Source organism: Lepeophtheirus salmonis, unplaced genomic scaffold (genome assembly GCF_016086655.4).
Source record: "Lepeophtheirus salmonis unplaced genomic scaffold, UVic_Lsal_1.4 unplaced_contig_1236_pilon, whole genome shotgun sequence".
NCBI classification, from domain to species: domain Eukaryota; kingdom Metazoa; phylum Arthropoda; class Copepoda; order Siphonostomatoida; family Caligidae; genus Lepeophtheirus; species Lepeophtheirus salmonis.
Window position 1 is genome coordinate 13,745 of NW_027290004.1, and position 26,077 is coordinate 39,821.

Consider the following 26,077-nt stretch of genomic DNA (forward strand, 5'->3'; position numbering starts at 1 on the left):
GTGGGTGAGTTTGCAATTCTTCGTGTGCGCGAATTAGAGTGCACTCAAAGTATCAAGCTAATGAACTACCGTGCGATACTTGATTATATTCATATTTCATAATAACTAAACAAAAGAGTCGAAGTGGATAAAAATATTTGATTGATGTTTGATACTCTATATATGGCAAACTTACGGTATAAACAAACGAATCATTCATGCTGCTCATGCAACTGAGTTGGTTCAGTACGTTCTCTAATAAGACTCGCTCACCAAATGAATTAATGAATTTTTGAGTCAGTGAGTTATGCAGATTGATGTAGAATTACTATTTTTATTTTACACCATTGTTATTCATTATTTTTTACAGGTGTAATTATTAAAGAAAATATGTCTTCGTTAATTATTATATATTATATTGAATTGAGTCAGTTGAAAAATCGTGAGTGGATATCATCATTATGTTTTGTAAAATTGGGATATTAACCCACTCAGGAAGAGGAACGATCAGGTAAGAATTCAAATCCATTATATTTTACCGATTTCTAAGGATTAAAATCAGGATTGCACGTAGGAACGCCCTCAAGACTTTCTCCATAAGTCAACATAGTTACTCTTATTGGAAATGGACGATGGGTAACTACTTCAGAGTCGTCACTCGACAGAAGGATGAAAGATATTAAATTTTACTCCTTGCTCTCTACTCAGTCTGGGGTCAGACATTTCCTCATAGATGGTATGGCAACAACTTGTTTTTCCTTTTGTCCTGAGTAACCTCAAACGTTTAATTCCAGGGATAGACGATGCGTTCAATAAGAAAGGGATCTTTGTAGGACTCGTATCGTTTTTAGAAGCGTATAAATTCAGACAAGACTCTGGCACTTTGGATTTTATAAATAACATAATATTAATATAGCTCTTGCTCCTCACTGATTCAATTATAATAACCTTTATAGGATGATCATCACTAAGTACAGAATCTTTATAGTATAATTATCATTAAGTCCAGAATCTTTATAGTATAATCAATCGTCAGAAGAAATAAAGAAGGAAGAGAAGGATCCCTGTCAGTCCCTGGCATGCTTTGGTCATTATATGAACTCTCAAACTATTAACTAATCATTCGATTCAATGACTACGTGTTTGATATATTCATCTCTCAAGGATCGCCTTAAGCATAGACTTCACTTCTGCTTTATGATCATCATAATATTCAATGCTTATTTAATAAATATTGAGCATGGATGCTCAAAGTTCTTCACTTTTAGTTGACCCCTGGGTAATGTAAGACACCCTAATATACCCTTTTCATTCTAGATATACTTTGTTTTGACATGTGAAAGAAAATGACATCAACTTTCAGCTTTATTGCATTCAAGCTAATTCTGCCACCCATATGAAGAAGGTATGTATTTATTATTTTACCTTTTATTTAAGTAGATAATTTTTCTTATTTGTACTATATTCGTTAATAACATTTGTTGTGCAAGCAAATAGAATAGAACCTGGGTAACTATGTGATAATATGTAAATATTTAATGTTTATTATATAATATTTGTTAAATAACATAACAAATATTTATGAAATGGCTCTGTGGGGGTAATATGAGATACACAAAATGAGGTAATATGGGGCATGGTTTTGTGTATGTTTCTGATACTGTCATCACCATATGTGATGTTGAAGTTATTCTATTAATCATAGAACACTCTTAATGCAATATTATCCATTTAACATCAATATAAAAACAATAAACTAATTTAGTTACTTTTATACTAATGCAACATTGGTCGTATTGTCCTGATCATAGGGCATTATTTTTAAAGAGGCTTATAATTTCAAATTTTTGCGTGTTAAAAATAAGTGCTAAGAATTTTTAATGCACCAGATGAAAGTTGTTCATCTACTGAAAAAGTGAAACATGGCTATAATAGATTAAAATATATAGATGATTCTGAAAAAGCGGTTATATTATCCCAGTTAGCACATCTCCTTTAATCTTAACACCCATCAGACAGGCTTCAGTCATTCAATAAAATGATAATACATTTGTTGTTAAAAGTTGGTGTTTTCTAATATTATAATTGCATAAAAGTTTTGGGAGACCAAATAGTCTGCAAAATAATGATGAAGTTTTATAAAATGCAGCGTTTGCAAATAATAATAGAGGGTAATAATTTTAAAAATATGTTTATTTTACTTACTTATACATTACTAAAATAATAATTGCTATCAACAGACACCTTAAAATTTTGTAAGGATCAAGTCTTGTCAGTTTTATATTATTATAAGTAATTTTACTTCCATTTTTGATGTTAAAATAGAATTAATACTTTTAAAGTAATATTAGATAAATAATAAGTGTAATAATTTAATATTGATTGGTAATTATAAGTTATATCTATGTTCTAAACTATTTGATGGCTCCAAGTTGTAGTACGAATATTTATCAAATAGAAATATGTGTATTACATTTGCTTTCTATTAGCCTAATAAATTAAGTTAACCTATTCGTTCATAAAACTGTTTTAATTTAAAATTTATATAAAAATGATACAATTATATCATATGATCTTTTGTAAAATTACTACGCTTTATTTATTCTCCCTATTCTTATGTCAGAAGTAGGCCATTGTTTGCACAATCAATATTTAGTTCAGTTCTTCTAAGAATGTGCAGCCTACGACCTAGTTATTTTGGTTGATCTTGGCTAATTTCGGCCAATGAGTGATCGAGTCAATTTCCTAATATGGTTTCAAAAATCGTCGTACAGTCTCAACCACATACTCAGCATTTTTTTAAATTAAATAGCATTAACATTAAAGAATATTGGTTATATTTTTTGGTGGAGCATCGGGCAAAATATAACTATGCCTCATTGCCCTATGTACCCCTCCCAATTGCCGATATTGTTTGTCGTTGAGTCTTAAGCTTAATTTTTGGTGGAGTATTGGATAAAGACGCAAAGTAAAACTATGAAATTATAGTGTAAAAAATCCAGTAAAAACGATACAAAGAATAGGGTAATAAGGCATAGTTCTACTTTGCCTCTTGCTCAACCAAAAATCGAGCTAATGTTTACTAAAACTTTTATTTTTAAATTATTAAAGACTGTTTTTTTATGAAAATGATACATTTGCTCCATGAGGACAGATAAAAATAATTAAGTATGATTCTTTAAAGACAATATAGTGTATCAAAGGTTTTATAATCAATAATCGCACAACCTTCCGTTATAAATCATCTGATCATTTTTAAAGATAATTTCCCTTAGCAATATACAATACATTTTTTTATCTTGTTTTTAATACGGACTATTCTTTGCTCCTAACTCCCTATCTATAAATTTTGTGACTTGTCCATTACAGCCAATAGTTAACTTAGTTATTAGTCGATAATAATTATTTTATTATGTCTAATTTGTCTCCTTTATCTTAAAAAACGAAATAACCTTTGCAATTTGCTTTCACCCTGGCAACTAACCTTTTCCTGATTACCAATTAAAATTTTTATCCGATACTATTTTCTGTAATTGATTACTCGTCTTGTAGGGGCTACTACTTTCTTAATCTTTTGGACATGTTTTTCGAATTTAAGTACATACATAAAATTAGTGTATCCTCAAAAGCAGAGATTCAATTCCTTGGGATTTATCCAAAGATCTTGGGATATTGACATTACATTAAGGTTGATTAAGGTTGACACAAGTTGACTATTTCAATCCTTTTCACTAATTTTTTTCATAATTTGCTTCAATTATAATGGTTATGTTATCTGCATATAAATCAATAACATGTTTGGTGTCGTGAAATTGTATTCCCAAGCCTCCTTACTTTTTTATGATTGATTCGGACAAGCTTTTTAACGCTAAAATGAATAGTAAAGGAGCCAAAGGACAACCTTGGCAACAATTTATTTTCTAATAAATTGGCTTGCCTTCATTTTCACCTAGCCTCATAAAAGGTGTTCCATTATAAAGCATTGCGCTAATAGGATTAAAATATTTCTTTTGCTAAAAAACTTCTCCCGGCTTTAAGAATTATATAATGTGATAAGGATTCAATGACCTTATTAAAATGCATTGCAATTATTGCTCCAAAAGATTTCCTTTTTTGTACCGATTCGATTCCAGTCTGAATATTTGAGAAATATTGGAAATATTCCTCTTTATCAGGAAAACTTTTAACTATTTGTTTCATCGAGGACGGTAATAGGTTTCTACAGATTTATATCTCTTCCATCTCCTCTTGTGGGGATTAAAACAATTTTACCCTTGGTAACACATTTCGAAAGACGCCCAATTTTTTCCATTGTTTGTGCAACGTCTCTCAAAAGAGGAGTTACATATTTCCTTCCTGCAACTAGTGAAGATTTTCCCTCTAAGACCATCAGGACCAGCATCATTGTTATCTTTCAAGTTTTTTAAAATGTATTGGGATATCGTATCAGAAGTAAAAATTGATGGCTTGCGTTTTTTGTTCTATGGCAAGATTCCTCCTACAAATGTTTGAAAGCTTTTTTGGAAAAGGTTGACTATGTCCTTTGGTCAGTTACAATTTTTTCTTCGCAATTTTTTTTTAATCACACTTGGGATGATAAAAGTTTCAGACTTTAACTGTTTCAAGTTTTTAATCGAGTCATTTTCGGTTTCACGCCTATTTTTTTCTCCATATTTATCTCTGAATCATTGTATATATTGATGAAATAAAGTACCCGAAGTGAAAATTTCTTCAAGGTTGCTTGATAAAAGTTGAGCATTTTCTCTCTTTGTATTCATAAACTTTTTTGTTAATGAATGAATGATATAATGGAGTCGATTAGCTATAGTTCTTCCCGATGTAAAAGATACGTAGCTGCCTTGCAAGCTGTGTCGTAGTTTTAAAATAAAAGAGTCATCAGAGAAGGTCTGTTTGGAATCCTAAAACTATAAAATTTAAAAGGAGATTGCAAATCTATTTCAATTTGTTTGTGATCTGAAGCTGGCTCATAGTGTTAAGACGCCTTTTTCGTCATTGATTGAATTAATCTGAGAGCAAGAGCCAAATCAATCCTTGAAGTTTTTTTGCTTTTTTTCCTGGAAACAGTTTCATTAAGACTGAAGATATGCGTAAGATCAACCAAATTAAGCTCAATATCTACATTTCGATCTCCTAAAATGATTGGAGGTAGCTGCTCTTTTTTACATTAATTAATTATTACTTGAAAAAATGAGAAGAACATCTGATTTGGACCGTAAACATTAACCAAGTTTAGAACAAAATTTGGAAGCTGTATCAAGATCTTATGCCAATCGCTCATTCTTTAGAATTCTTTGGTACATGTTGGACTAGGGTTATTTTTCAATACAAATGTAATAACTCCTCTTTCATATCCAGTTTCAATTAATAAATAGTATTAATTTTTTTGGCATACAGTAAGGGCAATTAACTGTACTTGTTGAAAATAGAATTTCCTTAATATCTTATAAACACAAAATATCAGGTTTTAGTGACGGTAAATTTTTCATCAGAGCATGATGAGGTCTTCTACTTTTTCTTTCTCTCGTATTTAAAGAATTTATTTTGTGAATTCCAACATTACTCGAAAACTCTCTGGAATTACTACCACAAAAGTAATGATCTATGCTGGAAATTTTTTGGAGGGGAATCAATGCTGTCATATATCTTTCTCAAGATTCTTGTCATTTTGCTTGTAAATAAATTTTCGTTACAATAAATCATGATTACATTCTTATGTACTGCAAGCCAGTTGAGCAAAACTTTGCTTATATCTTTTCTCTTTGTTATGACACCCTTTGAAAAAAGATTACGATACTGAATTTTGTAAGATTTGACCTTAATGTCATCTTTAACGATCTTTGTCATATTGTGTATATGTTGTGATTTTGTAGAAGTTATGACTTGTGCATGCAGATTGTAAATATTGGAACCATAAAATGAGAAGTAACATTTTCAATATTAAATTTATGATTAAGATAGAATTTCATTGCAAGCAATTTGATGATTGTGTGCATTTTCATTGACATTCATATTGTATTTGGACAATCAAACTATTGTATGATCAAAATATGGCTTATTACATATAATTTTTTTATGTCATAACTAAATAAATTTTTGGTTTATTACTGGACTAATTACATTGTGAGATATAATGATTGTGGGTAATTTGACTGTAAAACAATTTCATTGCAACCAATTTTTTTTGAGTAATTTAATTGTCTGCACATTTATTGAAATCTAATATGTATTCCAATAATTAAACTACTGCATTAATGAAATGCAAGCAGTCCACCTGCACAATCCGTGACACAAGCAGTAGGGGGTGGGGGGTAATAACCCACATTTGTATCCAGGAGTTCACTTTCAAACCCCATTGGCTGAAATGCATATTTTTATCGATATTTTAAATTTTGTTACTTGGAAGATTTTTAATCGTCATTGACTGGAAGATTTTTTCTCAGCTACCTACCAGAACATGTTATTCGGGTTATAATATCATATTTTTGAAAAATTACGTACGTTTTCGAATTTTAAGGTCGTCTTTAAGATAGTCTGACTTTAATTTGAAAGTATTTTATTTCGTTTTTAAATGTTATATATCTTATATTTGGAAAAATAAAGTCTCTGTTCCAATTTTATATCTGTCTAAAAGGTAATCAAAATTGAATATCAAAACTATTTTTTCATCTTTTAGAATTTTGTCCCTGTGAAGACGTAAAATCATCATTGTTGGAAGATGTGGTTTTAAATACCTATCAGAACAGTTAAAGATGAACATAATAGAATATTTTTGAAAATCTTTGTCGTTTTCGATCTCAATACCAGTCAAACAGACAGTAAAACATTTTAAATTATACATATTTTTGTCAATATTTTCAATTTTGTTAATTTACCATTTGTTACTGCAACCATTCAATGAGAAGCAACATTTTAAATATTAAATTTATGATATACTCATATATATATATATATATGCTACGAACAATGTGGCATTTTGCAAAATGCCCGTTAAAGTTGGCAATGTATAAAATTTCCTATAGATCTTGAAATAGTCTTGGAAATGATGTCAATTTACAATAATTTACATTGTCAGGTAAAATGTTTTTGGAAAATTGGATCTTTAAACCATTTTTATTGCAAGCAATGTATTCATTAAGGATTTGATTAAGATACAATTTCATTGTAAGAAATTTGATAATTGTGTGCATTTTCATTGACATTAAAAAAACAAAAAAAAAAATCTTTCCGGTTTTCAATCTCAATACCAGTCCATAAGACAATAAAACTTTATAAATTATACATTTTTTATCGATATTTTCAATTTTGTTAATTTGACGGGTTGGCATCATCATTAGGGTGAAATTTCTACTCTACTTTTAAAAACATGTTCTGCGGCTGATGATGTCCTATATTAGACAAATAAAGCCTCTGTTCGATATTTATATCAATGTATAAGAAAATCAAAATTGAATATGAAGCCTATTTTATTTATTTTTAACAATTTCGTTTTTGTGAAGATTCAACATGAACATGGATGGAAAATTTTGTCTCAGCTACCTACCAGAAAATTAATTGCTGGTAATGAACACAAATTTTCCAAAAAAAGTAGCTTTATTCGATCTTCAGACATGTTCATTAGACAGTTTATAATTATTAAGGAAGTATATAAATATCGATATTTTCAATTTTGCTACTTTTAAAGTTTTGAATCGTCATTGACTGGAATATTTTGCTCAGTTACCTACCAGAACATGTACTGCTGCTTATGATGTCCTATATTTGAATAATAAAGGTGCTAATAAACACAAATTTTCCGAAAAAAGTAGCTTTATTCGATCTACAGACCTGTCATAACACAGTTCATATTTTTTTAATGATGCAAATTATTATCGATATTTTAAATTTTGTTACTTTGAAGGTTTTGTATCGCCATTGACTGAGTGATTTTGTCTCACCTACTTTCAAGAACATGTTTTGTTTACGTTTGAAAATTTACGTACGTTTTTGATCTTCAGAGTCGTCCTTGAGATAGTGAGAATTTAATTTAAAAAGTTTGATTAAATTTTTTTGTTTTGTTGAAAATTAAAATCATCAATGACGAACTTGTCGTACTTACCTCACAGAAAAAAAAAAAAAAAAAAAGACTGTCAAACTTTTAAAAAAATGCATATTTATATCGATATTTCCAATTTTGTTACTTCGGAGGATTGGCATCATCATTGACGCAAGATTTTGCCTCACCTACGTGTTATATGATATTTAAAGCGAATTTAAAAAAAATTGCTGTTTTTGATCTAATAATGAGACAATAAAACCTTTTAAAAAATGCATATTTTATCGAATTTTATGTCTTGTTACTTTGTAGGTTTTTATCATCAATGACTGGAATATTTTCTCTTATTTACCTACCAAAAATATACTGCAGGAAATTATATTATATATTTTTGAAAAGGGGACTTTTTGATCTATAGGCCCACCCATAAGATGATCAAAATTGAATATGAAAAATATTTTTTTCATCTTTTATAATCTCGTCTGTGTCAAAATGTAAAATAATTATTGATGGAAGATTTTGTTTCACTTACCTTGCAGAACATTCAAGATGTAAATAATTGCATATTTAAAAAAAATAATTGCAGTTATTGATCTCAAAACTAGTAGATAATATAGTGTAGTTTTTTAAATTATTGCATATTATTAACGACATTTTAAATTTTGTTACTTTGAAGGGTTGGCATCATCATTCAGTGAAATATTTTTGACCACATACCTAGCAGAACATGTAGCTCGGCTTATCATATCTGATTTTTTATTTATGAATTTTTAAAAATTTCGTCTCTGTAAAGATTCGACATGTTCGTTTATGAAAAAAATTGTCCAACCTACTTATCATAACGTTGAAAGATGTTAGTGAACATGCACTTTTCAAAATAAGAAAAATGCCGTTTCCAACCTGAAAACAGTCATTTTATTAAAAAATGCATATTTATATTTTAATTTTTTTACTTTTTAAGTTTTGAATCGGCTGGAAGACTTTTTCTCAGCTACCTACCAGAACATGTACCTCGGCTTATCAAAAATAAATGCTCTGTTTTTATCTTTAATAAGAAAATCAAAATGAAATATGAAGTCTATTCATATTATATTCATTTTTAAAACTTTTGTCTCTGTGAAGATTCAACATGATCATTGATGAAAAGTGTTGTTTTAAATACCTACCAAAAAAATAGTTCATGCTAATGAACACAAATTTTCAAAAAAAGTATTTTTTATTTATTTATTATTTTAGTATATTAATTATGTATTTTATTATCAAAATTATCAATTTTGTTTCTTTAAAAGTTTTGAATCGTCATTGACTGAAAGATTTTTTCTCAGTTACCTGCAAGACCATGTATTGTGGCTTATGATGTCCCATATTCGAAAATAAAGGCTCTTTTCGATATTTATATCCGTTTATACGAAAATTCAAAATTGAATATAATTTCAATTTCGTTTTTTTTCAACATTTAAATTTTTTTTTCGTAAAAAGTAGTTTTATTCGATTCCCAGACCTGTCGGTAAGACAGTTAATTGTTCTTAATGATTATATTATTATCAATATTTTTACTTTTGTTACTTTTAAAGTTTTGAATCGACATTTACTTGAAGATTTTGCTCAGCTACCTACCAAAACATGTACTGCGGCATATATTTGAAAAATAAAGACTCTTTTCGATATTTTTATTCTAGACTTATAAAAAAATCAATATTGAATCTGAAGCCTATTTCATTCATTTTTTACATCTTTTTCTTTGTGAAGATTCAACATGATTAATGATCGAAAATTTTGTTCAGTTACCCTTCATTACATTGGTTTATGCTAATGAACACAAATTTTCCAGAAAAAGTAGCTTTCTTCGATCTCTAGACCTGCCCATTACACATTTCGTAGTTTTTAATAATGTATATTATTATCTATATTTTCAATTTTGTTAGTTTAAAAGTTTGAATCGTCATTGACTGGAGAATTTTTTCTCAGTTACATACCAGCATATGTACTGCGGCATACAATATCCTACATATGAAAAATACAGACGCTTTTCGATATTTAAATTCGTTTAAAAGAAAATCAAAATTGAATATGAAGTTTATTTTATTCATTTTTAAACAATTCGTCTCTGTGAAGCTTGAACATGATCATTAATGGAAAATTTTGTCTCAGCTACCTACCAATACATAGTTGGTGCTAATGAACACCATTTTTTTTTTTTTTTGGAAAAAAAGCGTTATTCGATCTCCAGACCTGTTCATAAGACAGTTCATTTTTTAATAATGTATATTAAAATCGATATTTTCAATTTTATTACTTTAAAAGTTTTGAATTGTCATTGAGTGGAAGTTTTTTCTGAGTTACCTTCCAGAACATGTCCTGCAGCTTATGATATCCTATATTTGAATAATACAGACTCTTTTCGATATTTTTATTCTAGATTTATTAGAAAATCAATATTGAGTCGTAAGTCTATTTTGTTCATTTTTAACAATTTCGTCTCTGTGAAGCAGGGACATGATCATTGATGGAAAGTTTTGCTCAATTACTTACCAGAAAAATAGTTAATACTAATGAACACAAATTTTTCGAAAAATATACCTATATACAATCTGTAGAACTGTCCATAAGACAGTTCGTAGTTTTAAATGATGCATTTAAAATCGATATTTTCAATTTTGTTACTTTAAAAAATAAGAATTGTCATTTTCGGGAAAAAATTTATTAGTTACCTACCAGAAAATGTATTGTGGCTTATGATATCATAAATTTGAAAAATACAGGCTCTTTTCGATCGTTATATCCATTTATCGGAAAATCAAAATTGAATCTGAAGTATATTTTATTCATTTTTATCAATTTCGTCTTTTAAAATTTTGAATTGAAATTGACTGGAAGATTTTGATCAGTTCCCTACCAGAACATATATTGCGGCTTATGATGTCCTATATTTGAGGAATTGAGGTTGTTTTCTATATTTATATATGTTTGTATGAAAATTAAAATTGAATATCATGTTTATTAATTCATTTTTAACAATTTCGTCTCTGTGAAGATTGAACATGGTCATTGATGAAAATTTTTGATTAGTTACTTACCAAAACATTAGTTGATGCTAATGAAAACAAAATTTTCGAAGAATATACCTTTATGCAATCTGTAGATCTGTCCATAGGACAATTCGTAGTTTTTAATGATGTATATTATAATCGATATTTTCATTTTTGTTACTTTTAAATTTTTGAATCGTCATTGACTGGAAGATTTTTTTTTCAGTTGCATACTAGAACATGTAGTGCTGCTTATGATGTCCTATATTTGAAGAATAAATGCTCTTTTCGATATTTGTATCCGTTTATAAGACAATAAAAATTGAATATGAAGTCGATTTTATTCATTTTTAACTTTTTCGTCTCTTGGAAGCTTGAGCATGATCATTAATGGAAAGGTTTGTTCAGTTGCTTACCAGGACATTAGTTGATGCTAATGAACACAAATTTTTCGCAAAAATATACCTTTATGCAATCTGTATACCTGTCAATCAGACAGTTCGTAGTTTTTAATTATGTATATTATTATCGAATTTTCATCGTTTTTTTTATAAATTAGAACTCCAGGGATAGATCAAAGGATGTGTTATTTTTTTTTTAAATGTCAATTTAAAACGTTCTCTATAAAAGTAAAGTGTTCATTTAATAATATTGGAAGTAAAATAAAAAGAAAAGAATTAACGAAAATAGTTATCAAAAATATTGAAAGAATGGACACAAATATTAGGGAAACCATAAAACCTATAATAAAAATTTCCACAGCTATAGCTTATCTGAGAGACGATGATGTTTTCTAAAAATGACTTTGTATTGATGAGACCCTTCTTACTTCCAAATACAAATAATCTAAGTATTTCCAGACGGGGGCACTCAGTGAATGCGTGGATGACCGAATTATACATTTTCCCACAGTCTGTACACGTTTCATTGAAGGAGATACATCCTGCTGAGATCTGTAACTGAGCCGTAAATTTACGACCGTCCAAGGTTCCACATGTGGATCTTAATATTATTTTGATCCAGATTGGTGGGAGTTTTAGTAGTCTCATGTATTCTTTGGCCACTTTAATTGGTTCGTCTAATGTAATTTCTCCTCATTTAAGTTTCACGGGCCAAGGTGTAGGGGCTTGTTTCCTCTTTGAGCTTCTTTTTAACGGATATAGTAACTTCTTTTTGAGAAACTATTGTACGAGAACGCGTCATGGAGATATCAGAGATAATATTTTTCTCCGCCGCTATCCACTCCAAACTTGCTGCATCTTCTTGTTGCTTGAACAAGTACTTCTTTGTATAATTTTGGTAGATGATGTCCACTGTGGAACTTGAGTCGTTCACTGGAGAACCTCTCCACAGAGTTTCCCCCGCTATAGACAATGATTCTTATATATCCTCCCTAATATGATTGTTTGATAAATTTGTACAAAAAAAAATCCACTTAAGAACTCCTTTAGAAGAGATATATCCTTTCCATTGTTTTTTTATTACGGATATTAAAAAGACTCATAAATTTAGCAATAATAATTAGTTTTTAATAAATTAATAATACGGGCAATGAATATGTGGATGCACTAGCTAAATTGGGAAGTAAAATAACTAGAAGATCTTCATAGGAAGTCCCACTTGTCCCAGTAAAAACTTAAATAAAAAAATTTAACTATGTCCAGTTGATACAATTTATATATATTTCAATTCCTAGAGTAAGCATATCAAACTCAGTTAGGAACTAGATACAGTTCAAGACCATTTCATCTCAGGTGAGTTGAACCAACTAACTTTTTAAAATTTTAATTTATTAAAAACTAATTATTATTGCTAAATTTATGAGTCTTTTTAATATCCGTAATTAAAAAAGAGTTAAATAAAAAAACAATATAAACAGTTTAATTTCCCGCGTTATGACGTCACGGAGAGTACTTTAGTACTACAGTCTGCATTATATTTACACGCCCTAATATTCAAGAAGTTGTGGTATACTTTTTTAGTAAGAGTATTGACTATTTTATTTGTGCAACAATTATTCTTAATTTATTATTAGTTCATAAAATTTTGGCAGAAAAATAAAAAATAAATAGAATATTACTTTCAACAAGAATGATTAAAAATAGATAAAATAGGCTTCCTATTCAATTTTTTTTCTTATTAATGGATGTATAGATCAAAAAAGAGCCTTTATTTTTTAAATATAAGGTATCATAGGCTGCAGTACATGTTCTGGTAAGTAATTGAGAAAAAATCTTCCAGTCAATGGCGATTCAAAACTTTTAAAGTAACAAAATTGAAAATATAGATAATAATGTACATCATTAAAAACTATGAACTGTCTTATGGACAGGTCTGGAGATAGAATAAATCTATTTTTTGGAAAATTTGTGTTCATTAGCATCACTATTAGCATTACTATATTCTGTTATGCAGCTGAGGTACAATTTTCCATCAATGATCATGTTGAATCTTAGCAAATACGAAATTGTTAAAAATAAATAAAAAAGGGTGCATATTCCATTTTTAATTTCTAATAAACCGATCTAAATATCGAAAAGAACCTTTATTTTTCAAACATAGGACATTATAAGCTGCAGTAAAAGTTTAGAACCACCAATGCCTTATTTCATTGATTAAAATCTAATTTGCAGTATTCCACATTTGATATTTCAAGTCTTTTTGAATTATGACACTAAATCCAATCACTGGACAACCTACATTGAATTAAAACTAGTTATCAATTATTAATTAAATAAAAATAGTTATTAAATCAAAATTATATTTCATTATATTCTCAAAAAGAGAGTTATCATTTCACGCAATCGTTCAGAACACTTCTATCCCAAGAATATTTTCACTCCTACCAAGTAAAACAGAAGCGATATACTTAATATTTTATAAAAATGAAAGAAAATGATTTCGGAAGCTCCTCACACTGTTTTAACTGATTTTGAAATGACCCTATCAATGCACTTCAGACTATTTTCCCTAATTGTGAATTGAATTATTGTTTTTTTCATTTCTCTCAAAATTTATACAGAAAATATTGTCGGTCTTGACTTTATACAACGTTATCACAGAGAATGTGACTTCAGTTTAAGAATGAGACTCATAATTCTACCACCAAATAATGTGATGGGTATATTTGAAGAACTTTTTGATGATGAACCAATCCCCATTGAATTTATTGCATATTTCGAATTGACATACGTTGGAAAATTAAGACGAAGAAGAAACAACATGCACCCCAACAAATTATGGAATGTGTTCGACCGAACAAAAAATAGTGAGCTGAGGAGGAACAATGGTGTGGAGGGATTCCATAATGCAAATAATAAGTGTTATAACTTCGCATCCTAATCTTTGGCATCTAATAAACGCATTTGAAAAAGAAGAATCCAGATGGAAGCTTACCCAACACTACATATAAAGATGATATTTTTGACAAAATAAAAAATATCAAAAAATTAATAAGCGTATTTTCAATATTGTAAGAAAAAATGACGAATATAATGAAAAAATTTTATACTTAAAAAGTTTATTATATAATTTGCATTTATTTTAGGTAATTAAAAATTATTTAAAAATGTATTGTATTATTTTATATAAGAAATAATAAAATATAAATATTTGTTTAAACTAAAGTATAATCATTACAATTTTATTTTATTTACCAATCACTCACAGGATTAGATAAATTAAATTAAATTTAACATAAATCAGTTAGATACTCTAACCTTTTCAAAAAGAAAAACAAAAAACTAATTTAAAATTGAGTGTACCCATTACAAAATTAACAAAAAACAATTATTTATAAGACTATTGAAATATAAATAATGTTATTTACATGTAACGTAGCATACATAAGATGAAATAATTTTATGGGTAAAACACATAAAAATGCGTTTTTCAATTTTGCAAACCAAGTACTTAAAATAATTTTTGGGATAAGAGGGGCTCCTTGTATTTATTGGATGAATTTGTAGGGGCTTTTAAGGATCTAGGGGTACCCCCATACAATGGCATGGAAATATTTCTTGTTATTAGAAGGGGTTCCTTAGATTTACTCGTGGGGGTATTATGGATCGTGGGGTACCCCAAAGACACCGTACAACCCAAGGGCTTGGAATTATTTTGTGTTATAAGAGGGGATCCTTGGATGAATTTGTGGCGGTTTTTAAGGATCCAGGGGTAACCCAATTACCTTGCGCAACTCGAAGGCTCTGAATTATTTTTAAGTATAAGAGGTATTCCTTGTATGTATTGGCATTGGTTTTTAGCAATACTAGACTACCATTAGGGTAATCCCACCCTAGGAGGATATTCGACCATATTTTCAAAGTCTTAAAATATTTATTACCCCCAACTTCTTCTCAATACATTTTGTAGAAGATTGGATGAATTTAAAAAATCGCAAGGAAATTGTATTGTAATAATATTACTTACACTTGAAGGTACTCCCTTGGGGGAAGGACAGACAAATATATTTAGATATATTCCATAAATAATATTAAGAAAATTTACAATGTGTAATCATGAAGTTTGAACAAAATACGGGCAATTTTCTTCCATGTGATTTTCCCAGGGCAGTTTTTCTAGTACCCTTTTAATATTCTATAATAGGTATTTTCACGGGGATTGAAGGTGAACTGTTTGGCCAAGGGGCAAGTTAAATATTTCCGCCATATAGCTCCCCTTAGTATCAAGGAGTACTTATAATATCCCATAATAAACAGCGGCCTCAAAACAGTGTAAACTCCATTGTTGCTACATTTATATGTACAAATAACCCCTTCTAATGTGCTAATTTGGTTGTAGAGGGGAATTGCTTCGAACTAGGGCAAGTTTATATATCTCCGTCATCTTTGTTTTCTAAGCACCAAGGAGCCCTTGGTATAATACACCGTACTTCGGTATGTGTAGGAGAACCGGAAAGTTATAAATATATTATTTAACTACCCTGATTATCAAGGAACTCCTCTAACTTCCGAAAATGTATCCCAGCCCACAGGTTGTACAAGTGAGTTCCTGACCCAAATCAGTTTACAGTCCACTATCTGCTGATTTTCTATGCACTAAGGCCCCTTTTTAATATTCGATTATACATCCTGGCCCAGGGCTCGTGAACTTCTTTGCAATATAAGTGTATCTTCCGTTGTTCAAAAATACACACCAACCTTCATGTTGTAAAGTTAAAATACTGGTCCGAATGCTGTTTAATCTCCACCAATGCTGCGTTTTTGTACACCTAAGATATCTTTTAATATGTTATAATACACCTTTGCTAACGGGTTGTGCAGGTCAACTGTTGCGCCTGGGCAAGCCAAATTATCTCTAACGTTACTTCTCTCAGCATCAAGGACCCCTTATAATTTTCAATATACACCAAGGCCCTCAGGTTGTACAGGTAAATTGCTGTGACCCTAATCAGTTTAAAGTCCACCGTCACTATGTTTCTTGGCACCAAAGACCCCTCGTAATATGGTTGAAAATTTTGCGAAATAAAGAAGGAAGCCTATAAATTGAAATAACAAAATAGAAAAAAATTTATATCCCTCGGAATAAAAAAATTCTCCTATTTACATAATGAAGTATATTACAGAATATCGTAAATGTAAGAAACCCTGTTGTAAATGTTTCTGTGACAAAGCAACAGAAGCTTAAACGAAAATATTCCTAATATAATAAATAATACTGTCTTAAATATTGGTTTATAAATATAAAAAAAAAATATATATATAAATATTACAAATATATGCGAAGGTTTGCCAAATTATTAAATCTGGTTATTAGTTGAGACAAAATCATCCCGTCAATCATGATGTCAATCCTTTAAAGCGACAATATATAAAATACTTAGATATTGCAACTACCTATTGGGAGGGTTTTGAAATCGATAAGTGTGTATCAAACCGGCTATACTTTATCTTTTGGCCTCTATCTCAACAATGAATGAACCGATTTTAGTAAGTTGTAGGGTATTTAACCCCTAATTTTAACCCAACTATTGAATTAAAAAATCTTGAAACCTGGTTTTCAAATGAGGCCTTCCTAACAAACATCAAAGTGGAAGTCATCATTTGCTGTTGTACAGTGTACATGGTACTATCTTATGATTGGAACATGGAATGGATCAGAAATAATGGCTGAACACTATAAGGAACGCCAAAATAGCAGAACACTTACAAGTCGTTCTTCAAAAGGTTTTGTATTGGGAAATGATTTGCTTTATAACTGTCGATCAGTACTATAAAGAACATGCCCTAACTGCAACATCTGAGCTGAAAAGGTTTTCAGGAAATATTGCAAACTGGATTCTTCACGCATGGGTCCCTTCAATGACTCGTGGGGCTAATTTCTTTTTACAAGGGGGGGCATCCCCTTTTTTCAGAGGAAATTGTTCAGTGGCAAGGGAAGAAAAAAAAATGACCGAAATAGAAATGTGGCAAAACGCTGGAAGAAACTTCACATGGAAGAAGAAGCAGTCAATCCAAGAATAATAACACTCAAACCTCTTTACAATATGGTCACAGAAGTGGTGTTGGTATAGACATCAACATCCTTCGGTATAAACCAACAAGTCAAAAAAAACATTACGTGAATGTTTTTTCTGTAAATAGGCAGTAGAATCTTCCTTCCACCTATTTTACTTCTGTGATCGAGTGAGGCCTCTATTGGTGATGGTGGAGATTATAATTACCAACAGGTGTAAAGTACCTCTAAGGGTGTCAGACTGGCTCATTGCTCTTAAATTGAGAGGAGAGAATGGCTTTAAAGTCGAAGCAATAAACACACACAAATATTCACGCTTGTAGAACAAGAAACGCTCCTCTTCCTGCAGGTCTAAACACAACAATCGCAAGATATATTGAAACAATAGACATTTAAACCGGAATTTTTTCATATTTTAGTTTATTAAGGGGATTGTTACCCCATCCTTTAAGTAACCTTAGGCCCTTTGACGTTTTTTTATATGATTTTAGAAAACTATATTTTATATTGATTTGTTTTTATAGTTTAAATTATTGATCTCTAGTGGGATTGTTAGTATTGGCTACTCCAATAAATGATCCTAATTTAGTAATATTTTTTGTGTAAGGGAACTTCACAATTCCATCGTATTTTTCTGGATCTGGCAGGATACTTTCACCAGATATGAGCATACTTGAAAATTTCACTTCTGTTCCATTATGAATTTTATCTTTTGATAAGGTAATATTGTTTTTCTCACAAAGTCTGAGTACTTCTTCCACCTTTTGTAAAACTTTCATCTGAATTTTCGCCAGATATCAAAATGAGAAGAACCGGAACGAATAGCTTCCATGGTTTTAATCAGAACCACTCTTCCTTCGAAAACAACTTTGTGATACCTTTGAAACTGTTCCTCGAGATCCCATTGAATAATTTTATCGTTTTCTTCTCTACTACAATCCACATTTATATCTAGAATCATATTGTTTAATAGCATCCCTTAATTCTTGGATACTGAATGAATTCGGTAAATTATCCTTGTTCAGATTTATATGAGTTATAAGACTTGTAATAGTTCTAGTGAGAACACATTTCATTGCCATCTTTAATTAATTACAAGCTCAAATGCACTAACAACAACGATCAATTTGAGTCACTTCCCACAAAGATATCCACTACACCAAGGACTCCTGTAAGAAGGACCGGGCACGTGCAAATATGAATTCAAATACGTGTGAAACATGGGTCCAGGGAAAAAAAAATGCAACGTGTTTGGTAAGATAATGAGTAATAACTAATAGTTACATTGTGGATGGCATCTCTATTGTGTTTTGTAATTTCAATCATGCCCACTAAGTGTTGTGCTCCAGGGTGTAGAACGAGCCACAACAGTCGGATGTTACGATCCATTTGTGGCCAAACTAAGAGAGAAACCCCGGACTTGATACCGCCTTGCTGAGAGTCATTCCAAGAGAAACAGGTCTGAAGTAGATAGATTAGGTACCATCCAAAAGTATAAGGCTGTTTAACTGCATTTCACGCATCTGATTTCATCTGTGAGTTTAAAAGAAGAGGCCCTTGACAAAGCTCTAAAGACGAGGTAAGACAGCTGCTCACTTTTGATGTGTATGCTTATAACTGTCCTTCTTTTAGAGGTGCATCAAACCAGATGTAGTACCATTAAAGCTCTGCTGGATGAAGACCTTGTAAAAACTGAGTTAATTTTGACTAACTGGCAACCAGATGACCTTCAGGAACTAGCTTCCAAGGGAAAGAGTAAAGCTCTTTACTTTGTAGCCGGGTATATTGGTTTTTCTTTGTAGAAGAATATCAGCTGTACATAATGCTAAGAGTTAATGTGTAATCAGAGACACACTTCCGGACTTAATAACCTTCGATAGCCCAACCAATCAGCATGTAGACCTAACAGAGTTCATCGACATAGTGAGCAGAGGGGGCGGGGGGAGGGTCTTGACTCCATCCGACCTTCTCTACCTCTCCTGTCTTTATACTTACTCCATGTACGAAAAAGGACACTCCTTGTCAGCTTTTCTTCTAAGAGTTTTATAAAAATTTAAAAAGAAAATGGTAGCTAAGAATACAGAAGCTAATAGAAAAGAAGCTAAATTTCAAACAAAATCTTCTGAATTGTAGAATTGGACCAACTTTGTACTTTTTGATTAAATTACTAATAAAATACCACTCCTGTTATAAATATATTGCCTCATTTTTATTATTTTGATAATTTTCTCTAGCAAAATACTTTTAAAAACTCTTTATTTTGTAGCAAAACACTTTCAGAGAGACATTCAATATGATATATAGAAAAAGTGTATTGGTAACGCGTGAGCGCAGTGCCTTGTCCTGCTTACGGGAGTCCTTGACTACACACAATATGCTAAAGTATAAAGCAAAGTAATAAAGCGCAGTCTTGATTATATAATCGCTTCTCATCGAGTTGCAAACCTCCTAAATGAATTCAGCGTGCTTTCACCGTACATTTCATATCACTGCCCTGTAATAGTCTAATTTAAGCGCCCCCCTCAACCTGGAAATCTCTTTGGAAGCTCAATGTTTCCTTCCTTACTGGATTCAGAAACTATAAAACTATACAAAATGATATAACTAAGGGCATTCGTGAATATGTTCTAAAGATGGAAAGTGGACTTTTTTTCCATTGGATACTCTGAAACTCATTTAGGTGCAAGTGAGGGGGATCTTCATTCAAAAAGGCACAAAAAAAGCTAGAGAGATGAGAAAAACGTTAATTGAGATACAGACTTTGTTAAACTCAGTCTTAAAATGGGAGGAGATTTAAGCTTACCCGGAAATCACCCATTCATACATAAGGTAGAATTTGTCCAAAAGAAGAGAATATCTTTCTTTTTTTTTTTTATCATTATCCCTTCACAGGTACATGCAATCCTACTAGCAATCAATAAATTAAATTATGAAAACAAATCAATATAAAACATAGTTATCTAAAATTATATACAAATACATCAAAGGTTTCCAGGCTTTTAACAGGATGGGGTAACAATCTCCTTTATAGACTATAAAATTTGTCCGATTTAAAAGTCCATTATTTCAATACATCTTGCGATAGTTCCGTTTAGATCCGAAGTAAGAGGAACCTTTTTTGTTCTACAAGCAGATATACTTGTGAGTGTCTTTGCAAGTATTGCTTTGACTTTAAAGCCATTCTCTCCTCTCAATTTAAGAGCAATGAGACAGTCTGAAACCCTTAGAGGTACTTTAAACCTGTTGGTAATTATATTATCCACCATCAACACTAGAGTTGTCACTCGATCACAGAAATTAAATAGGTGGAAAGAATATTCTAACCCCTCTTTACGGAAAAAACATTCATGTTATGTTGTATTCGACTTGCTGGTGTATATCGAGGAAATTGCCAGCCTATACCAACAACACTTCTGTGACCATGTTGTGAAGAGGTTTGAGTGTATTATTTTTGGATTGATTGCTTCTTCTTCCTTGTTAAGTTTCTTCCAGCGTTTTGCCACCAACAAGCTTGGTTGGGATTTTATTGTTATTTTGATTATAACTTTGTTTATTTCCTTACCACTGAACAAATTCCTATGAAAAAGGGGATTGGCACCCTTCCTTATAAGAAATTAGAAGCACAAGTCATGGAAGTGGCCCCTGCGTGAAAAATCCAGTTTGCAATTTTTTCCGGAAAATGTTTGTAGCTCGCTAGTTGAAGTAAGAGCATGTTCATTATAGCCCTGATCGACAGGTCTAAGGCAAATCATTTCCCAATGCAATATCACATCATTGAAATAATTGTTTTTCCTTATCCATAATTTCTTTGAGCCATTTCCATACATCCAGAAAACTATTCCAGCCTTCTTCATAAGTTTCTAAATCAGTTTTAGGTATCTCACAAGGCCGTGGATCAAACTTACGAACCGGTTCCAAGTACTGTGTATGTGGTAATTCATGACTCATATATAAGTATCAAATAAAGCAATCGTCAATGGCTCTTAATCGCTCTTGATAACTTCATCACATCTCAGAACGGGTAATCAATAGCTCGTAGTTGTGTTCTATACATTGTATCAAATCTGTTGAGAAACACAAGCACATGAACTTGATTTATTATAACATATAATCATTTACAAAAAAAAAAAAATAACGTTTTGAAAAACGAGTAAATTTCAATATGATTAAATCCTAAAAATCATAATCAAATATTACTCCAATTAATTAGACGATCAATTTTTTAGTAAAAATAAAAAACAAATTATGCAAACAAAGTCCTAACGAGGATACTCTTTAAAAAAACAATACTAACTCCCATTAGTACCTTTCTTATTTTATTAAATAAAAACTGTAGGGTCATAGAAAAGTTATATAATTCATCCCAAAGTCTTCTGTATCAAGTTACAAGTCTTTCTTTACATTTTTATATATATATATATAACCAATTGTTAAGTTAGCTAGTCATTCAGTTGTAATATTTTTCCAGGATTCTTAAAATCATATAAATCTGACTCGAGCTGATTATACACAAAAGTAATTTAATATCCAAATAAAGAATAAAAATGATTTTCAGTAAATAAGATAAAAATATTTAATGCTAACGACTACACATGGGTTTAAAATCTTTTATGTTTTCGATCTTAAAACCAGAACTACTCACAGAACATTTCAAACTTATTAATAGTCAATATATCATAATATTATGGACGGTTTCGATATTATACCAGTCTATAACACAACATTACTTTTCAAGCTTGTAAGTGTTCCGCTATTTTGGTGTTCGGTATAGCGTTCATCCATGATTTCTGATCCATTCCATGTTCCAATCATAAGATAGTACCATCAACTTAGCAAATAATGACTTCCACTTTGATTTTGTGAGGGAGGTCTCATTTGAAAACTAAATTTCAAGACTTTTTAATTCAATAACTGGGTTAACATTAGGGTTTAAGTATTCTACAACTCACTCAAATCGGTTCATTTATTAATGAGATGTAGGCCAATAGGCAAAGTATAACCGGTTTGATACACACCCAGCCTCTCCAATTAGGCTGGGAATCGAGGCATGGGTTGGGAAGAGGGTTCCCCGAATTGTTTGCCAAAAGGCCTGAAAATGGGACCAAGGAGTGCCAAGACGTCCTTACGGGTGAATTCTAATACCTTTAGGGAAACTATGTGTTCTAGCAGAACTGCACCCGGGATACAAGACCAACGCAGCAAGGGCTCAAGCTGAATTATTCAGATTTCTGAAAACCTCCTTACCCGTCATGAATCTTGTCGACTACGATACCTGCGGTTATGTCGAAATTATAACCTGTGCCGTCGCCTGTCCCAGTGTCGACGTGCTAAATACCTCCATAGCAGGGATGTAAGTGGCCATGTACGAGGGTCATGTCGTCATGTTGGGTGCAGCCTTCATGCCCAGTGGCCAGGCTATGGTGTTAGCAGATGGCGGCCATTTCGATAAATAAGTTTGTAATTATTGTTGTTTTGAATCATATATAGCCCGCTCGTTCAATATTATGTTGTTCTTGATGAAGTCGATGTTTCGTATCCTACACTAAAAGGTCGTGGTTTGTTAGTACACATTGTATATAAAAGAAAACCAAAACAAGAAAGACCATGTAAATATAGAAAAGTGCCTAATTATCTCGGCACTTGACTATTATTATTTCATCAACTGGTCCTCATGTAGACAGATAAACTATATACCCGCCCCCGCCCACAAAAAAAAATCAATCATATTCCCCTTTCCTGTGCTTAAGTACTTGTTTGCTATCGATGGCGTTGATTAATTTTAGGACATAGGAAGAGATTCTAGAATATGAATATTGTCAGTTATTTTAAAAATATTAATCTTGCGTCTGATTTGCATTTTGACAAACAGTTACCAACAACAATTAATGGAGAAAATTCCACTTACCTAAAATGCATTGGATGGTCCAGCAGCTCGTCATCTCCTGACTCCATGATATCCCTGAGCTTATTATTTATATCTTCACCCTTTTCTTCATATTCTGGTTGAAAGCTGAGAAGATCATTCTTTAAACAGATGTCTAGTCGAGGACCTTCAAAGATGAAAAATAAAAAAATATGGACGCACTCGGTTGGCATAGGGAATAAAAATGTAGATGTACAACTCATTGATAGTCAAAATTAGAGAATAGGCGATTCAGAATCTACACTGACAGAAATTTAAGCAACATCTTGGGTCTATTTTATTGGATCCAATGCTTACGCTTTAAGAGTTGGAATTGCTAAGACCAGTATAGTGTGCGCAGGAAACTGCCATGGAGAAAATTGCCAGATACGAAAATTGCCCTTATTTTGTACAAACTTCATGATGAATAATAAGACATTATAAATGTGGGATACTATACTGCAGCCCTCACGACACACGAGAACAAAATTCATTATTTTTAGTGGCACATTTGTTCACATTCACGGCAAAACAATGAAACTCAGTCAGTCTCATGATTCAGAATTATTGAATTGGTTAAGTTAATTTGTTGGAGTTAAGGTATTGTTCTATAAGAGCCTTCAAAATGTGACTCCTCAGCCTACACCCCTCCCCCACCACCACCCCTGTGGCATTGCTACTTAATAGCTTTCCCAAGCTCTTGTCTTTGCTTCATCACCCTTTTAAATCATATTCACATAATTTAAAAAAATAGAAGCTTTTTTAATTTTTTTTTTTGCAAGTAGTACTTGAACAGAACGCTTAAATCTCATTTTAAGCGTTCAACGCAGCATCGATGGAGTTTAAACAAAAAGAACAATTATAACAACTTTATTAGAAGACGAAAATTATCATGTCCATCTTTAAAAAATGAGAATGTTATTCTTGAACCCGAATTTGGGCATGTGAGTCAAATCTACTAGATGGAGTTGCATAAATGTGAACTCTAATATTATTTACGTCCAAACGACAAACAATTCATTTAAACCAATTTCTGTAAATGAGCGGGAACAAATTGATTTCTTGATTAAGTTTGCAGAATGGATTAAAAAATGGGAGACACTCTCAAAGAAACATGGAGGTGGTTTATCTTGAGAGACATTTCATGCCGCCTATCAAATATCCATAGAACTATCCCATTTAGCTACTGGAAAAAAATAAAGTTAAGTTTATTTTACTTTGTATAATTAATTCGGACCATATGGAAAGGCGTATTGTATGGTATAGACAACTTGTTGGTGGAAATTACAATATCAGTTGTCGACAGTTTTTTGAGTCTGAAAAAAAAATTGTGTTGGCCTACTTTTAAAATCAATATCATCAATTGCATCAATGTTAGTGGATACAAAAGAGTCTAATTATACAAGTGAAGAAGATGTTTCTACATTTATCAGTCTTATATCTTTCAATTTTGCAATGGAATTAGATTCCCTTAAAGTTCTGGAGTCGCTCATTTACTTTGTATGTGGCTATGTTACAATTTATCATCAGATGAAGATATTATGATATTTGGTATTTAAAATCTTCATGCATTAATAATCATCTTCTTAGCAGCACTTTCTTTAATCAAATTGCATTACAAATGTTCAATATGTTTGCAAAATTTTTGTGTCTGTATCAAACAGTCATCTTTATGTAAATAAAACATTAACAAATATAACATTTTGTTCAGAGAGTATAAATACACGCCCTTGAGTTACCTCAAAAACTGAGGATTTCATGTACCCGTACAACACAGTGCAGCACGCAGTTTATTTTAAAAGCAGGAGAGTGGAGTGGAGTTAAGCATTTTAGAAAGAGTTATTTTATATAATTGTTAGCATTATACTAACGCAGGAAAAGGAAATTATGCTTCATTATCTTACTTTTCTAGAAGACAATATTTAATAGCCCTCTATTAATTATTATTGCATAATATTGATATTCAATCAAAGAAGATACATTCATGACATTGACAACGAACATTAATATTCAGGAGAGACAAATTCAATTCTTGAATGGACTTCTATAACCTACAGTGTAAATATTTTATGTTTAAAAAGCCTAATAGACTGATAAAATCCTCTTTTGCTCCCATATTTCGATGACCCATAGCACAACAACATTATCGATATCGTCAAGCATCGTAGTAATTACTAATCCCTTCTCCAATATTTTTTTACAAACGGGGCTGTCAAAAAATCTTGGAACCTCATGAACGTTGACCAATTAATTCAACCAAGCAGCTTTAAATGAAATTCTTGAGATTTTTTTAAAATTATAACTTGTGTGTTACTCATTAAAAAACATAATTTATGAATTTGAGCATCTTCAGCCACAATCACACGATCCATGCGACCATGGAAAGCTTTGCACATGTTGACAACTTAGTGCTTGGATATTGATCATCACTCTTCTTCAACTATTAGTTTTAGGGACTTAACGCTACTGACACGTTGCCTACAGGCCTGAATTTTAATTTTCCAGTAGATGCAGTTATGAAGGGGTTTCAGGTTGGGGCTCTGTGGTCGCCAAAAGTACTTACCCCAAGAACATTGTTTTGTTGGCCATCCAATCCTGCCCGATTTTAGCCGTATGTCGTTGTTCTTGAACCGGTTCCAA

The 26,077-nt window shown here is 31.3% G+C and overlaps 1 long non-coding RNA gene across 7 annotated transcripts; it reads left to right on the plus strand.

Moving 5' to 3' along the window:
* The first annotated feature begins 224 nt into the window (after positions 1–224).
* On the plus strand, positions 225–12,521 carry LOC121130817 (uncharacterized). 7 transcript variants are annotated; one of them, XR_011784105.1, is made up of 4 exons: positions 225–279; positions 350–490; positions 542–715; positions 774–1,511. It is a non-coding gene; the product is annotated as an uncharacterized lncRNA (long non-coding RNA). The 7 variants fall into 7 exon arrangements; XR_011784107.1 differs by having other exon boundaries at positions 554–715; XR_005868835.2 differs by adding an exon at positions 11,288–12,521 and having other exon boundaries at positions 267–490; positions 774–1,384.
* The last annotated feature ends 13,556 nt before the right edge of the window (positions 12,522–26,077 follow it).